This window comes from Engraulis encrasicolus, unplaced genomic scaffold, assembly GCF_034702125.1.
Source record: "Engraulis encrasicolus isolate BLACKSEA-1 unplaced genomic scaffold, IST_EnEncr_1.0 scaffold_99_np1212, whole genome shotgun sequence".
Classification (NCBI taxonomy): Eukaryota; Metazoa; Chordata; class Actinopteri; order Clupeiformes; family Engraulidae; genus Engraulis; species Engraulis encrasicolus.
In genome coordinates, this window is record NW_026946357.1 from 191,457 (window position 1) to 204,276 (window position 12,820).

Consider the following 12,820-nt stretch of genomic DNA (forward strand, 5'->3'; position numbering starts at 1 on the left):
TTTACATAAACTTACGCGGCAAGGAACAATTCACAAAATGTTTTGATAACTTACCGCATTGGGTCCAGCAGGTCCAGGTATTTTTTCTCGACTGAGAAGAATGTTTCTAGCACTCCACGATTGAGTCCTGGTGCTCCGTTATGCACACATCTTGAGATAGGCCTATATGGAACGATGCAATCTCCACCTCTTGCATCTGTGGCGAAACTAAGTCCCAACTCGGCAGCAAAAACATTCTTCTTCCATCTCCAATGCCTTGCAATTTCGACACTGACACGATACCAATCCCCTGTTATTCTGTTCCGGCTTTCTGCTACAGTTTCAGTGGCTGCCTCATACAGACATGCGCTCTCGTTTGGACCTTTTCAAATCCATCTCAACTCTAATGCAGTATATTCCGGCTCATACAGGTATGCTTCTGAATTTGCTCGTCCTCGTCATCAAAAGCGTCGGGTTCTCCGAACATTGCCATTCTTTTTTATGATCAGGGTTCGTCTGATCGTAGTTCTAGCAGACAGCTGCGCTCAAAACAAACTTGACAGTGAGAACCGGTAACATTGGTGTTAGATATCAGTCCGTGACTGCCAAATCAGGAAGTACAAATTGCTGCAGGTGAGCAAAGTAATTCTAAGGTTGGTTTACTCACTAAATCTCTCTTTCAACGTGGTTATTTGTGTCGATAGCCTGGCAAAGTAATTGACGTGCTTTGTGTTTTTATTGAACTTGTTAAGAATGCTTTTTTGGGTCATGCTAACAAAAGTGGATCACTTGCGCTAGCTTAGCAACATCGACCTGTGGTTTTACAATGACTGCATGGAATTAAAAAAAAAAAAAAAACGATCTAGACACACTTCTAACACTCTGGTTGACTCGGAAATGAAGTCCTGTGTCAAAAAAAACCGGAGTGTTGCTTTAAGTATATCCATATTGAAAAACACAGTCAACATATTTAAACATTCATTTTAGGCACTGAAAAACGAATTTAGTTGACATTTTGTCTTTATCCTGCCATGAATCTCTTTGGGTTGGTTTGGACCCGATCACCACAAATCTCACTATTGGTGATATTTTGTAATATTAGAGAAAAAAAAAAAAAATGGGGGTTGTTGTACTCCCATATCAGCTGTAATACATGGACAACATGATCACTAATTGTATCACTTTATGAAGTATTAATAGTGAATTTATGCAGATTTTGATAGTTTTGGTCATCAAAAAGATTTGCATAATGTAAGATAAAAGACCTGTAAAGTCAAAAAGATGAACAAATAAAGAACTATTTCCATGGATATGAATACAGTTAGCTCTGAAATTAAAAAAACAATATTTGATGAGAACTAGTGTTTGTAGGCATTTTATGGCTGAGTTTTGCTATCCCGGGTCAAAACTGACCAGAACACCACAGGTGTATGCAGCTTTTGAACACTATTCAAGGGTTAAACCAGGACTCTCGTGCTGTTCTTATATATTTTTGCTTACAAAGGTCACTGCATGAAAAGAGGAATTTGTGGATGAGTTTTGCACCTTAAATTGCCTCATACCTCAAGCCACAGCATTTGCGGCTCCCCCATACCCCCCTCCCATCCCCTTCTTAGAAGAGCCTTTAATATGTAAATGCCAGTGATCAGGTCGAGAGCTGCCCCAGTCAATTTCAGGTGGGGTGGGGTGGGGTGAGGTCAGGTGGGTGGGAGGGAGTGGGGGGTCGGCAGGCCTGTTTCTAGGATTTTGGGGTCCCTAGGCAACGGGATTGTTGGGGGCCCTAGGGCATTTTTTGGCCTTTTACTAAAATGTGTGTGTGTGTGTGTGTGTCTGTGTGTGTAGGCTATGTTTTTTCACGCTGCCCAGTGGTGTTTTTCAGAATCACTAACCATTAAACCAGGGGTAGGGAACCTATGTCTCGAGGGCCCTTGAGGCCGTTTTATCCGGCCCCTGATATCATTATAATGTTTTGCAACTTCACAGGAATCTTAGAAATTACATTTCCAATGCAATTAAGTTAGCCTATATTCAGGGGACCGGGTGGGGACTGTTTTAAAGGTGTCTACCTTTAAAGATGTCTATATGTCTATATAGGCCTAAAGGTGTCTATATAGGCCTAAATTTTATGGGGAAATCCTGATTTGTGTTCATAGTACGGCCCCCGGAGGATTTTATGACCATGGTAGGAATTTGAAGTGGCCCCTCGAATGAAAACGGTTCCCCACCCCTGCATTAAACATTTCTACTAGCCACAGCTTTGCTGCCAGTACATTTTATTATGATACTATAAGCTCAGAAATGAAGTTGATCAATCAATTCGATCAGTGCTATAAACATTTAAATGAGCCTACAGAATAGGCTATCAAAATAGAATCATCTGAATGATCTTTCTTGGACATACATTTTGAAGTGACCCTTCGAATTAAAAAGGTTCCTCAGCTGCTTTTGGGGGAAAAACATCAATGTGCTTGGCCACTCTGGTTTTTAAATGGTATTCTGAACTAAAGCAAGGATTGTTGAAAGTTAGTTGAAAATAGACCGTCTCTGGTTAAATTAGTTCTACACCAAGCCTTTAGGTGGCAGTAAAACGAATTGGCACAATGCGAATTCCACACACAAGCCACAAAGAAGCCATCAGCCGCGGTCAACAGCACCTTCCTGATTGAACAGAACCACGCGTTGTCTGTGTGGTTTACAAGTTTCTTGGCGATATGGGGGGAAAGTTCCTCACATACCAACGGAAAATGGGCTTCATATACATGTAAGTACATTTTACTCAACTGTGGTTTAAAGTTTCAGTACTCAAGAGCGATTGAATAGCTCCTCTGAACACAGATCCGCCATTGCTAAGTTATGGCACAGCCGCTTTACATAGCTGGTAGCTCAAGTCCCCTCAATGTGACTACACTAGTTGCTGCTGTACGCTAGGAAATTCTGATGACTTGCGAGCATCGTAATGACAAAATGCTGTGGTGAAACAGTGAATATGTTAACTATACTTGTTGATGGTAAATTGTTTGACATTGCTAGTTCTCAGTTGCCTTTCCCCTGCCTAAAGGATTCCCTGATTGACGCTCCCAACCCAGGACGCTCCCCTTTCATCTCGCTCCCACTAGCCAGACTATCGGTACCACCGCCATATGGCGGAGCTAGTTATGTTGTTGATGTTAGTTTTTTGTTTCTAACCCTAACCTTAACCCTAAACCTAACCCTAACCCTAAATTGCTTGTATGTGGCAGTATATGATAATACGTGAAATATAATCGGGTGGGACTACACGTCCGGGAGTGATAGAAACACCTGGGACCGCACGTCCGGGAGCGATCTCAGTTGGGAGTCTCCATCCCCCACCGTGCCTAAAGATAGACAAAGGCTACCGTTAGCATGCTATTGCGTTAGCTCATCAACAAGATGCTGGGCACTGCTCATTTTTCACGTCTGCCCGGCATTTCGCTGATGAACTAACGCTTAGACGCCTTGCCAATGTATTTTACAGCGGCAAAAATGCATCTAGGCGACGTTGGAAAGACTGGTGTGCCGTCTGGGTATGTTGGTTTTCAGTGCTGGGCAGTAGCTAACATTCTCTAGTAGCTTGGTCGTAGCGTCACTACTATGTATCGAGTAGCTAACATCCCTTGAAACACCTTGCCCTTTCACCAAACCGACCGATTCTTCCTTGTTGCGTTCTATGTTATGAAAGCTATTACGTGAGTAGTTCTGGCGGCAGCTCTCAGTAACGCGAGCCCAATGTATCAGCGCGAGCTCAATGTCGACCAGAGTGGTCAAGTTGAGCACGCCACCCCGAAATCAATGTGAAATACCCTGCCATTTGCAACAGTAGGCAACCTGTCCTTTAAAAGTATGGGTCCTCAAAACAGCACTTGTTGCACAAATAAGTGTAGATGGCCTCTTCAAGAAATTGAAATTATGTATGGTCACTTTTTCTTATTGTTTCACGTGGAGGTCTACTGACCTTGTCTAAATAATGTAGGCTAGTTTATGTACATGTATTATATTAGGACCCAAGGTTAATGGGTTATTCTATTTACCATGTTTTCACAGGCTGCTGTCTCATAATATGGCGAAGACGAGTCACCTGAAGGCCTAACTCGCCATAGAAGACTGAAAGAATGTAAGATTAACTTCTTTGTGACCAATATGACTTGCTCATTGATACATTTGGTATGTCAATATGAGGTGCATGGCAAAATATTTAATTTATTTGTCTCGCTTCTAGGAGCTGTAGAAACAACAGGGTGTTCTTTTTCAGGGTATTCTTTTTTATAGAACTGGGCAGGTCATTTATTCGTTCCCCTTGTTTTTTGAAGTGTCCTGCAGGATGCTGTGTCCTGCAATCCTGTGTGCTGTGCTACAGACGCGTGTGGAGGTCAACCCAAAATGGGCACAGTCTCACCACAGAAGAGTGAAAGAGGGTAAGCTTAACCTATAGCCTACGTCAGGGTCGGGGAACGTTTCTCATTCGAAGGGCCGCTTCAAATTCATCCGAGGGGCCGTAAAAGTCCTCCAAGGGCCGTACTATGAACACAAACCAGGATTTTCCCTTTCACTTTAGGCCTATATTGGAGGCAGCCACATTTAAACAAACGCCACCTTCTTCAGGTTCCCTGAATATAACTTAATTGTATTGCAAATGTATTTTCTAAGATTCCTTTACAAAATATGTCATATTTCATGTGAAGCTGAATAGCATTAAAATTATATCGGGGGGCCAGATAAAACTGCCTCAAGGGTCGCAAACGGCCCTAGAGACATAGGTTCCCCACCCCTGGCCTACATTGTCAATATGACTTGTGCTACTTTATAGATAAGTAATCAATGCTGTGCATTGCTATGTTTTGATTTATTTTCTTACATCCTACAGATCCTGGCAGGGAGACGGTAGTGTCCTGCAGAATGGTGATGGGCCAATCTTACAAGAGACCACAGAAAACTGATATAGTGTAAGATTATCCCTGTTGGGCTCAATAGGTCTTGCTTATTGACATATTTGCTATGTCAATATGAGGTGCATGGCAAAGTATTTATTTATTTATTTGTCTCGCTTCTAGGAACTATAGAAACAACAGTGCCTGCTGCAGTATAACGAGGACACCCTGAGCAGAGAGCTCCAATAGACCCAGGTCCAGTGTCTTGGCGGGGTGAAATGGCACTGATATGGGTATGTACTAATGTCAGTTAAAATGAATGAATGAATTAATTCTCATATCTGAATAATGTGAACACTGGATTTACCACACACACACACACCCTAGGCCTAGATGATTTGGACCCAAGGTTACTTTTACCACAGCTCTGGCACATCAATTTTCATTTGTTTAATAACTGGTCAGGTAATTTATTCATTCCCCTTGTTTTTTTTTGTAGTGTCCTGCAGGATGCTGTGTCCTGCAATCCTGTGTGCTGTGCTACAGACGCGTGTGGAGGTCAACCCAAAATGGGCACAGTCTCACCACAGAAGAGTGAAAGAGGGTAAGCTTAACCTATAGCCTACGTCAGTGGTGGGGAACCTTTCTCATTCGAAGGGCCAATTCAAATTCACCCGAGGGGCCGTAAAAGTTCTCCAAGGGCCGTACTATGAACACAAACCAGGATTTTCCCCTTCACTTTAGACCTATATTGAAGGCAGCCACATTTAAACAAACACCACCACCTTCAGCTTCCCTGAATATAACTTAATTGTATTGCAAATGTATTTTCTAAGGTTCCTTTACAAAATGTCATATTTTATGTGAAGCTGAATAACATTAAAATTATATCGGGGACCAGATAAAACGGCCTCAAGGGTCGCAAACGGCCCTCAAGACATAGGTTCCCCACCCCTGGCCTACATTGGCAATATGACTTGTGCTACTTTATAGATAAGTTCTCAATGCTGTGCATTGCTATGTTTTGATTTATTTTCTTACATCCTACATATCCTGGCAGGGAGACATAGTGCATGAGACCATAGAAGACTGAAATAGGAGATTATCCCTGTTGGGCTCAATATGACTTGCTTATTGATATATTTGCTATGTCAATATGAGGTGCATGGTGAAGTATTAATTTATTTGTTGTTTCTACAGCTCCCAGAAGTGAGACTGAGTGCCTGTTGCAGTATGACGAGGACGCAGTGACCAGAGACCTTCAGTAGACCCTGCTGGCATGATTGGCGTCTGAAGAACATGAAATCAACAGCAATGTTTATAATGTTGTACATACCTGTATAGTCTGTATTAAAAGGCAGTACCTGTAGTATTTTTCCTCTTACTTTCATATTTACCACATATTTACTATGAATTGACAACTTTTACTAAAATCCATTTTTGTATGTGCCCTGACTAAAACTATCCTTAAACCTAACCTGTCAGAGATGTAACAACAACCTGCTCTTAGCAATGTGGCAGCAGTCTACTTGGATGCAGCGGGGAACATACAATGCTTTTTCAAAAAAGGGTTCTATGTTTCTGAGTTTTATGAATTGTGCCCTTCCCAAACATCATGCATAGGCTAAGCGTATCTATGACACGCTGATTTGAACTCACTCTAAGTCGTGCTCCACAACGCCCTGTGACAGGTTAGATTTAGGGATGGTTTTGGTTTAGGCACAATTTAGGTAGAAATTCGCCTAATCTCGCTGTTCTTGGCAAAAGTAAAGCAGCAGAAACATTACTTCACTGACAGGTTAGGTTTAGGGGTGGTTTTGGTTAGGGCACAGCAAAACATATTTGCGTTTAGTAACAGACATGCGCTGTGACAAAACAAAATCGCCGACACGGCGGGAAAACTGCGCAAACCTCGTCACTAGTCAAAAGTGCATGAAAGCGCTTTACCGTTGCGTTGAGGAGCACGCTTTGAATTCAAAATGCGTCGCACCATGCACTAGCGTGCGATACGTACGCTAAAGCATGATGACAGCCTGCCCAAACTTAACTTGTCGGCAATGAATGTTTCCTAGTTGTACATTTGTGACCTGAGTGCTGTGTACATCACTGCAGAGTATATTGTTTGCAGGGTATGTGTGTAGTTGCATGGTTCTTGTCAAAGTGTGTGTACATTGTTTGGTGTGATATTAAAAGCCTATTTTAAATCATTTTCATTTCATTCATTTTCATTTTATCAATAAATTCACATCATGCATGCTAAAGCCCCATCACAGTGCAGCCTATAATGATGTGACTATACAAAGTAAAATCAACCTAGGTATATTATTAATAATAATTTTTGCATAATTATACGGACCTACTGTATACGGTCTGCATAAATTAATCCAACGTGACCAATAGAAGGTCGTAGCTGCTAACCAATAGCGCAGCTCTTTTACTTTGAGTCACGTGTCTTTTTCGTCCAATAAGAGCAAGGCTAGTCCGCGTTCCGGGCTGGCTGTCATTGCCTTTCATGTGGTAATCGTTGGGCCATTAACACCCTGCTGTGAGACCTATCGCGGCTCGCGATTCGCTTCCGGGCGATTTAGGTGTCATCAAAATTGTTAGTTTTGATTCTCTCAAGCGCTCAAAATCAGACGAAAGTTAGGCAAGTCCGTGGACGATTTGGGACGAGTTCATTGTCACAAATCCCCCTTTTCGTGCTGTGGGTCTCTTGCTTTTGACAGCGTATACTGGCCGGCTGGCCTGCTGGCTGTTAGGCCTGCTGGCTGTTAGGCCTGCTAGCAATGCTGGCTGTTAGCAATGCTTGTATGGTTTGGCTGCCCCCATAGTAGACAATTCCATATCTGACTTGGGGACCCATGATAATGAAAATATGAAATGGATACCTTGTAAGGTTTGTTGAATAATCAAACTGTTACTTGGCAAAACCTTGTAAAGTTAATTGACTCAACTTAGTAATAGCAGTGCTCCGAAACCTTAAGTTATAAGTTGAGACTTATGACTTGAAAACTCAATGCAGACTTATGAATTGAAAACAAAGTGCAGACAATTGCCTTGAAAATGTGAGTTGAAACCAGCTTTTATTTTTTACAGTTTGCATTGGCTTCTGCGCCTGCCTCCAGTCATATTATCTAACCTCTTTGTCTTTCTGACCAGTCAATGCCGTAGCCAACATAGAATATGGCCTGTATATATCGTACTTGTGGTCAAATCACATTTATCCAACCCTAGCTGGTACTGGCTAGTGTAGTCTATATGCTGTCAGATCTGCTGGATTGTATTGTGCAGCTACCGTAACTACCGTGGACTCACCTGGTTTAGTCTAGCTGCTACTTCATAGGTCGGTCTAGTGTCTAGCCATCGGCTGCCCGCTCATATTGTGTCCATGTAGCTTCTGCTGACTGTCGCCATCTCCGGTCTCCCTGCTGCTCTCGGATAGGCTTGACCGACGGCAGTATCTGTCAATCATTCTAGCTATTTGTTGCCACCACAGAGGTTCCAGCTTATTGTGTGCCGTCATGTGGTTGTCATGTGTCCTTGTCAATCAGTTGTTTTTCCGGATCCTAGAGAAGAGTAGCACTGATACCGAGGCTCAGCCCATCTGTTGCTGCGCCCGCTGGTGTGACCCATTTACAGCTGCTACCCACCTGGCTAGCCCATTTACTGCTGCTGCCCGCCCATGGCTGCTACTGCCCGCCTAGCACAATGTTGCTGATGCCCACCAAGCACATTTGCTGTTTTTTTTGCCAGCCTGGAATATCTACTGCCCCTGGTCTGGTGTACCTTACTCTAATGAATCTTGGCCAGTGTTTTTTAACCATCTTTGACACCATTTTCTTATGTATATACTATATACAAACCCCAACTCCGGTGAAGTTGGGACGTTTGGTAAACTGAGAATAAAATCAAAATGCTATCATTTTCAAAACATTCAATACATTCCTTAGATGGAGAATAGTGAAAAGACAACATATCAAGTGTTAAAACCGAGAAAAAATATTGTTTTAGGGGACATATGTACTCATTTCTAATTTGATAATTGCAACACGTCTCAAATAAGTTGGGACGGGGATCAGTGACATGTTATAAACATCCAAATAAGATAAAGCAACGAGGAAGAACATTTCAAAATTAATTGTACTGATGAACAATTTGAATGTCCAGGTATAAGACAATCAGAATTAAAGATGCAGAGGGAACAATTACCATAGTTATTACATAAAGTTTTGAATTCCCTTGATTTACCGTGATTGAGTGTATAAGACATATTTTTGTCATTAAAATCATTGTATATGTTCATGACATCATGAAATATATATTGGCTGTAGTCTCACTCTAGCACTCCGAGAATTACAGCTAGTGAAAACTTGACCATATTAAGGACGCTTCATGTGTGCAAATGATAGAGGGGTTTAACATTCCCCTATCCACCCGAGCTCACTTGAAATAGACCCAGACGACATGGGAAACTGTCCTTTGCTTACAGAAGTCAGCAGAAGTTGCAGAAGTCAATTACTGCCACGTAGTAAGGAAAAATTGCATTCTCTACTATGTTTTAACAGTTTAACTCCAACATAAGGACCAGCAGGACATAAAATGGCTGGCTTTTGGTCAAGACCTGTCACACTGTAAGCACTACAGAAAGGAAAACATTGAAAAACATGACAAGGAATACACCTACCATTTAACCCTCTGGGCGCCACAGGCGACTTTTGTCGAGGAGATGCCGTATTGATTACAACGGCCGTTTTTTTCAAATAGGATATCAAATGTAGTTCAACTTCCACTCCATTGGGTGGCAGACATGTAGTACTTCAGTTCTAAACACATTGGGACGCCTTATATGGTATTTTGTTTAAGAAAACTACAAAACTACAAACCTCGGACATTGCGGAAGTAACTTCTCCCATGTGAAACAACGCGAAAGACGGAAGCAGCCTTGTAGTGACATTACGTGGATAATTCTACTGAATAAACGACCAAATGCCCTCAAATGGTAACTTGTCATGATTGTACATATGTATTCATCATATATTTCGCCCCTAAATGAGGTAATATGCAAACAGGAGTGTATTTTCTGCCGCGTTATACTTCCCATGTTACTGTTGCCTGAGGGAAACTATCGACAGCCTATTCGTCGATCATGGGGACTGTAACAAGAAAACCCTTCATTCATTCACTTGTAAGTACACAATCTAAGTGTTCGTTTCTGCAGGAGACTTGTATATTGAGGAAGGGAAGGTTTTTTCCGATCGAGATGCGAGGTAATTTCATGCTGCTTTGTAGGCTATACTGTCGCTATGCTGGCGACGTTCATTGCAACGACAGGGGAATGATGCAACGCGTCGTAATTTGCCTGTTACAGAGTCAATATTCATCATCTGGAGGGTGACAGTGGTCAGGATGTTTGTAGAAGAGCTTGTATACTAAGTAGAAAAGTAAATGAAGACAAAAGAACTGCGCATATTCCTGCCAACAGTGGGGGATGAAGTGAGAGGAGTATGCGCCCGAGACACAGAGGTCTCGTGCGCATTCTACTCGGTGCAAAACGGAAGCATAGTTCACGCTACTCGACACTGTTCCTGCCGACTGCAGGTCTAAATAAATAGCAATGCTATTCTAATGATATAATAATAGTAATAATTATGTCCAATTGCGACCTGACTGAGTCTATCAGCAAAAAAAGTGTGATAGGTTACCAGCTGGGGTTTGGTGCATCAGAAAGACATGGGCGATAGGTAACCAATCGCCCCCCCCCCCCCCCCCCCCCCCCCACACACACACACTTACACCACTTATTTGTATATCAGTAAATGTTACACTTGGTTTGAATAGATATTTGCACAAGTTTTTAAAAATGTTGCCCATACCCAGAGTCCTTCAGGGTGTACGCTGACAGGCCTACTGTAGGCTACTGTAGGCCTGCTGTACTTGGTTCAAAGACACACAAATGGACAAAATGCACATAATACCCCTAGTGTGGATAGAATCTGTATGCTGGGCATTGCTGTGAAGGGTGTCCATGCACTAAAAAATAACTTGTCACCTTCATAGACCAGCCCCTACAGGCAAAACGGCAACCGTCCATTCACTTGTGTTTGTCATTATGCTACATTGTTGCACTATATTAGTTACAAATTACACTTTTAGTGTACAATGTATTGCTTTCTAGACCAAAATGTATTCACAGAACATAATAGTGAAGGTGTCTGGAGAAGTTTTATAAATTAAATTAGACAAATTATTAAAAATATTTTGAAAATATGCAAAAATATCCAATAACTCATTATAAATTCAAAATGGCCGACACCATATGACGTCATAATATGCAAATTAGATGGGATAATTTACTCCCAAAATAAACTTAGGGTCATCCTCAATATTTGTCTCATTAATTGTCAGGCTCTATCTATTACCCATGTTAAGCCACAGCCTTTTGAATATAACATGTCAAAATCATCAGTTTTGGGCAAAAACCTGTGGCGCCGAGACAGTTAAGCTGGTGAAATCATGTCCAAGATAGGAATCAACACTGTTTCTATATAAAATCATCTCATCGGTTAATGCTATTAACTGTTAAGTCTTTGTTTTGTTTTTAGTCTTCCTCGACATTTGCTGCCTTTCATTGTCCCCGTCCCAACTCTTTTGAGACGAGTTGGATTTACATATACATGAATATCCCCCAAAACAATCATATTGGTCAGTTTTGATGACTGATGTGTTTTCTTTGTACCGTTCTCCAACTAATGTCAGAACCAGACTTTTTGAAAATGGCAGTATTTTGTTATTATACACAATTAAGCTTGCGTCCAAACTTCTATGGAGTTGGGGTTTGTAGTTCATTCTGTCCAACAGCCTATCTAGTCTATTATCTTACCTGTGTCTACTCTCAGCTGGTGGCATGGTGCACTTAACTGTCCCTACCCTAGGCTGCCGCTAGTCTGCGGCCATTCTATAAGTAATGCCTGCAGGATAATTACATTTTACTCTACTTATCGGCTGGTGACATCCATTTCTCCCCCCTTGACTTCTACAGGCCCATGTAACTACTCCAAGCCTGGTCACCGCCTCTGGTCACATTTTTCTTTAACTACTGCTGGGCAAGTTTTTCTTTAATTGCTGCTGGGCACGTTTTTCCTTTTGCTGCTGCTGGGCAAGTAAATACTCTGTCTCGCACCACATTCCGTTCTAAAGCATATCTCTTCCTCTCTTTTAACATCAGCCATTACCGCAGTTTCAATAATGTCAATGATAATATTCGTTAATCGTTATTCACATCTGGTGGCCAAATATCTGTTTCGGGGGATTGTAAGATGCCCTGTTTCCAGCTAATGCAATTCTTTGGTCTGCGTTTCTGGTATGGTCTGTTTGGGGGGTATTTCGCCTTTCCAGCTAAATGGAAGGCACACCACCTGAGGATGCTGCTGTTCCCTGTATTGGCTTCCATGGAACTCATGGAGAAGCCGGGGAACTTCCTCCGAACAGAGCCATACCCCCAAGCACAAATGTATGCATTCAGAAATAAAGCTTCTGAAATATATCTCTGTTTCCCGTCTCATTTTTGACTAGGGTGGATCTGCCAGAAGTATATTTTTGCCAATTTATCTCCATATTGATTTACAAACAAACAAAATCATTTGTCTACCTGCTTGTGCGCTAAAACCTCTGCAGATGATCCCAGAATGCGGCGGCACGGTTGATATTCAATCAACCCAAAAGGACCCATGTTACACCTCTATTTATTGAGTTGCACTGGTTACCAAGCACAAGGCATTGACCCTTGCCAACAAAACCATCACAGGAACGGCCCCAGCTNATCTGAAGGACCTACTAACACCTTATGTTACTGGAAGAGAACTGCGCTCATCCAGCACAAGCGTCTGGCTCTGCCATCCAATCGCTCTAGGTACTCCCAGTCAAGATTGTTCTCCGTTGTGGTACCCAAGGGTGAA

The 12,820-nt window shown here is 42.1% G+C and overlaps 1 long non-coding RNA gene across 1 annotated transcript; it reads left to right on the top strand.

Annotated features, from left to right (window-relative positions):
• Positions 1-2,469: 2,469 nt before the first annotated feature.
• LOC134445108 (uncharacterized) lies at positions 2,470-6,234 on the top strand. Its single transcript, XR_010034187.1, has 7 exons — positions 2,470-2,740; positions 4,042-4,111; positions 4,308-4,412; positions 4,862-4,940; positions 5,049-5,158; positions 5,365-5,469; positions 6,066-6,234. It is a non-coding gene; the product is annotated as an uncharacterized LOC134445108 (long non-coding RNA).
• The last annotated feature ends 6,586 nt before the right edge of the window (positions 6,235-12,820 follow it).